Genomic DNA, 5,946 nt, shown 5'->3' with positions numbered 1-5,946 from the left:
TGAGTCGAAAGCCTGGAGCAAAACGTCCATAGTCACTCATCTCGCAGCTGTAGTTGGTCGTCAGAGGCAGTCTTACCCGAGCTACAGATAATTTACTAGCGTTGACAGCGACAAAGATGATATTAGAGTGGAGCTACAATCAGTACGTAAGAGGGAGCGATTGGTGGATAGTTGCAAGTTGGTGCCTGATGTGGAATCCCCACCTACTCACTGGAAACATCACTTAGCTGCATCACACTTTTTTTTCTTTTGCTAAGAAAGCCTTGCAGTACATGCTACCATATGAGAAATTACTAGTCATACATAAACGAATATACCAAGATTCTTGTTTGTCGTTTTATGTTTTGGCACATCAATTTCTGTTTATCTATTTTCAAAAAGTATGATGACCGTTGGGCTTTGTATGGACTAATGCACACAACCCCACCTACTCAATAATCAAACATGCCATCTGATGATATCTCCACAATCTTACCCCGAACCAAATTACAGAGAAAAAATAATAAAAATTACACTACTCGTAAGTAAAGCCCTAAAACAAATTTATCACATGTACGCAGATGTTGTCAAATCGAATAAATGCTGGAACTTGTAATCTTCGCAAAGTCAATCTTGAGCCAACACCTTGAAAAAGGTAACAACGCACATAGTTCGATAGTGCATGCCCTAGATGGAGGAGAGATCATGTGTTTTCACCCGTACTATCCATACACACTTCTACCCGCAATTTATCTTTGGGTTGACGACTTATCGCCAGCCATATCCTAGTGTCGCTTGCCATAAGGGAAGTCAAAGTTTGAAGAGGGGGAGAGTGAAGCAAAAGTCACATTGAAATCAACCTCATCACGGCATAAGATGTTTATTTAGACTTTGAAAAAATAGACATGTGCCATGCAATAAGCTAGAAACCTTAGCTTTTTTATTATTAGGTATAGATAGACCACCAGCCAAGGTAGTATATGGATTTGGGTCGTTGACATCTAGGTATTTTCCATTTTGATTACGGCCTAACGCACTCGCCTTTGACTTGAGCATTTCGTGGAGGGTTTGACATTTTTTGTAGCTACCTCCACCAGCGCATCACGGAATCCGCGAGCTATAAAGATCCACAGCCATTATGTGCACGTAAGACATCGATGTGGATGGCATCGCGCTCTTGTCGGCTTCCCCTGCTTCTGCTCCTCGCCTCGGCGACGGCCATCTCCTGCCTCGGCACCGCGACAGGCTCCGGCCACTACAGCTTCCCGGTGTTCGACGGCAAGTCGACCACCGACGGCGTCGTGGTGGTCACCAACTCGTCCATGCTGGCGCCGGCCACCTTCCTCTTCGACGCCCAGCTCTTCCCGGAGTTCAACGAGTCCGAGGGCTTCGTGCTCCTCTCCCAGGCTGTCGCACTCTGGCACGCCGCCGCCGACGGCACCCGCGACGAGGCGTCCTTCAACACCAGCTTCACGGTAGACGTCGGCGGCAGCGGCTCGGACGCGGTCACGTTCGTCGTCCTACTTGACAGCTTCCCGCCGTTCAACAGCAAGAACAGGAAGCCGCCGCGGGACAGGAATGGCTCGGCCTGCTTGTCTGCCGTTTCCCCCGTATCGAGCGCCGGTGCAAACAGCCTCGCCGCCGTGGAGGTCGGCACGGTGAGCTCGTACGGTCCACGGCCGCCGCCGGGCGTCGGCTTGAACGTCACCATCACGCCGAACAGTTCGTCTGCGGCCGGCGCCAGCCAGCTCGCCGTGCGGATCGAATACAACGCCTCCGTGCACCGCATGTCGGTCTACGTCGGCGACCCGAGCCTCAACAGCACACCCGCCCTCCTCGACGCGCCACTAGACCTCGCCGGCCGCCTGCCCGCCCAGGACGCGCTGGTGGGGTTCTTCGCCGCCACTGTCCGGGACGTCGTCGTCGGCGTCAGCGGCTGGGAGCTGACGGTCGACGCTCTACCAGACGACGACGGCAACGCTGGACCACCGCGTCAACATGACGACGAACAGAGCGCGCGGTTGTCGCCGTCATCGCGGCTGGCGATACTGCTCGCGGTGCTGGGTTCCGTGGCGGCCGTGTGCGTCGCCGTCGTCTCTGTGATGTTGTACCGCGTCGTGTCCAGGCGCAGAGCGGTCGACATGGAGGTGCAGAAATGCTACAAAGATTACTTCGCGAGGACGACTCACTGATCGAGTGAAGTCAAGTGGTTGGTGTGACTGTCACGACATTACAGTTACATAGCCAGCTGCTGGTCTCCCGACGAGATCCTGTTTCGCTATGTCACCTGGCAAAGACCGGCACCGCACAATCGGAGTTGGACAAGCCGCCTGGCGAAGAAGGCTTTGCACAGCGACCAAATTGCTCATCCTCGTTCGTTGGAAGATTCACAAGGATTGGTAGTAAAGAGATGTGGGTGGTGTCTCCGCATTTTCCAGAACAAAAGGACTCAGGAATATGAACATGCATATAGGAGCATGTTGTCAGCATAATCTATACTCTAATGACTTGACTGGAACATGCATATCAGAGCATGTTGAGTTATAGTAGTATTTGTTTAGCTAAGTTTTTTTCTCTTTCCTTATGTACAGATTTTATCCCAAGAGTCAATTAAAATATTATATGCTCTAGCTAGTTTGGCATACGAGAACAACCAAACAATTGCAGCCGTGTCCTAATAAGAACGTCGGGAGATTATAGGAGAACAACTAGACAATTGCATAGAAATATAGGGAGGTTATAAGAACAAAACAACTCACCTCTGAGCGATGAGCATGAAGAGGTGGTCGTCGAGGCTCTTGGGTGTTTGAAGTTTGCCACCATGCAGGTCGACGCAAGTGTCGGCCGAGACTGCAGGCAGCAACCAGAACCTCCATATCCCAGTTCCATTATGCCCTCATTTTATCTCAGATACGAATTCAGATGATGTTACATAGCTCATTAATTATCATAACTCCAGAAACTCGTTGATCCACTTGTTCGTGCGAAATGAAGGAAAGCATGGCCACTCGAGACTCGACAGTAATTTATTTCAAAGGATCCTTTATCTTGTGAAGGTGAGACCTTGCACACACAACACAAGCTAATACCATGAAGAAAAATCGGTCCTCATTTGATGAGTTGTGGACGGAACGACGCAACAAAGCATCATAACATCCAAAGCAACAGGGTAAAAAGCAACACCACTACATTAGCTCAAGTACCTTCGCATGCTCTTGACGTCGAGGATCCTTTCATGCTCCTCAAAATCAGCCCCATCAATCTCATCACCTAGGTAGGAATAAAGAGAAAGATCATGGTAATCGTTGGAGTCGTAGTCACCCCCGAAGTCCGAGTAAATCGGAGAAAAATCCCTTAAGTCTGAATAAAATGAAGAAAACCTACAGGGACAAGGTCCAGATAGCGGAATGTACTGGCAGTAATCCATGGTGATCGCTGCACACTTTTCTGTTAGGTTACCATTCATATTGATATTGCAGCAATCACTTATGTTAAGATACTGTAGGTGGCGGCAGCCGTCAATGATGGATGTGAGGCCATCATTGCTGAGATTATCGCCGGCGAGCTCCAAGGAACGTAGCCCGTACATCCTTGCGATTGCGAATGCTTTTCGATCATCGGTACGCCCCTTAGCAGGGCAAGAGTGACGCCTTTTCTGGACAAGCCTGAAGCGCTTCAGGCATGTGCACACTTTTGCTACTAGCTCGAGCACTTCTTCATCGTGTAAGCAATGATTAAGCTCAAGCTCCTCCAGCAAAGGGAGCTTCTTTATTGCATTGGCAAACCCTCCTTTGGAGATACCATAACACCTGGTGAGATCAAGGCTCTTCAGCATAGGCGCCCTGCAACATATAATTAATTTTAATATAACAATAATTAAAATACCATCCTAGCATTACAGTTCAAAATAAAACTGCCGGATATCTATTGTTTCAAAGGGCCAGTGAACTCATATCTTTGTTGAGCCGAAATGAATAATTGGAGCTAGCGTGCAAGAGAACATTTCATAGCATATGGTTGGATTGATCGTGTAAGCTTTTGCACATGGAGTATTGTCATTTCCTTTATTACTATCTAAAGAAATTTAGGTTTGCATAGTAGTAATCCTCTAATTTGGCATACAGCAAATTTATCTCTATGACTCACGTGAAGTAGCACTCGCGGAATAAATATTTGGGGATCAAGAAAAAAAGATCTTACTGCTTGGCGAGCAACATAAAGAGGGCATCATCGAGGTGCTCGCCGAAGAAGGTGTGGCACTGCCCCGCGCTGAGACGTAAGGCTGCCCTCATGAGATTTTCGAGAGTAGCCTGCCGGGTGAAGGGCGGGACAGCGGACAGGAACAGCATAAAGATGCGCCGCCACAGCTCGGGCTCCTCGCGCGCGGCGCGGCGCCAGGAGCGGCACATCCCCGCCACGCCGCCCAGAAGGCGCTCCTGAAGGCTCAGCTTGCGCAGGACGCAGGAGATCGCGTCCGCCGGCAGCTCCGCCCAGTCCCGCTCCCACGCCTCCACCGGCTCCGCCATGCAGTGGAAAACCGAGACGTGGAACGCCGGGGCTTTCCTTGCTCGCCCACGGCGACGAGTCGCCGCCGGCGGAGGCATCACGATCGCGATGAGGCGATGGTTGTTTCTCGACACTGACGAGTCAGGGGCTCAAGGCTTGAATCTTGATGTTATGGACAGCCGTAGGTCGGTGGTTCCCCATTTTCGTGGGCCAGCGCTGCTTCTTTGATTTCTCTAGCACGAGGCTGGACTAATGGGCCTTTGTTCTTCGTACACAGCAATTCCATTGAAAAGGAGTGAACGTTCTCTTCCCAGCCTTTACGAGCTACCCGATCTCGGCAATTGGTCGCTTTTTGTGTGGCCTAATCTTATGACAACCTTACAACTAGAAAAAAACTAAGTTTTACTTCAAAGAAAAAGAAAAAAAACTAAGTTTTGAAGTAAACAATGTTCTGTATCGTAATATTCTATGTCGGTCTGCAATCTTTCTTCGCTGTTGCCCTGACACTGATTAATGGTTTCAAAATACGTCTCACATGGATGTTGGCCAACATGTGCGTGTTGGTGATATATTTCGCAGCGGAAGGGTAATGAAGCATGAAAAGGTGTACAGTACATATGTTGTTTCAAGTTTGCCACCGTGTTGATCGCCAAAGCAGGTTTCACCTGACAAACTGCAACCACCGTATATCAGTTCCATGATGCAATTATCAAGAAGCATATATCCCAAGTGCACTTCACATATCGATTCAGGTACGTGATTTACAAAGATCATTATACTTATCTCGCGAAAAACAAAAGATCATTATACTTTGTCCGGACACTGTCTTGTCTGCTCCAGTTGTTCTTGTGAAATGAAGGAAGACAAGGTCGAGACTATTTCATTCCGAAAAATCATACATCTTGTAATGGTCGGAGCTTGCACACGCACTACAGGCTAATATATCATGAAGAAAATCGGCGGTCGGTTGGAGAAAAGTTGCGGCCGCAATGAAGCAACAAAACATGTGCATGATTTGAGAACGGAATGCAGAATTCGGACAATCACATTAGAGCATCCAAATCTACACCAAAACATGGGCATACATCTGAGAAGGCCAAATCTACACTATTGTACATTAGCTCAAGTACCTACGCATCCTCTTTACATCCATGATCCTTTCATGCTCCTCAAAATCAGCGCCATCAATCTCGTCACCAAGGTAGGAATAGAGAGAAAGATCATGGTAATCGTCAGGGTCATAGCCATCATCACGGCCGAACCAAGACATTGGAGAAAAGCAACAACCACAAGGTTCATCAGATGATGGGAAGTACTCCTCGTAGTAGTCCATGATGATCCGGGCACACTTGGCTGTCAGGCTAGAATCCATGATGATGTTGCAGCAATCCCGAACGTTTAGATGCTCAAGGTGGGGGCAGCTGTCGATGATGGCTGCCAGGCCGTCGTTGCCGAGGTTAT

Source organism: Lolium rigidum, chromosome 7, assembly GCF_022539505.1.
Source record: "Lolium rigidum isolate FL_2022 chromosome 7, APGP_CSIRO_Lrig_0.1, whole genome shotgun sequence".
NCBI classification, from domain to species: domain Eukaryota; kingdom Viridiplantae; phylum Streptophyta; class Magnoliopsida; order Poales; family Poaceae; genus Lolium; species Lolium rigidum.
Note: the sequence above shows the minus strand (reverse complement) of the source record.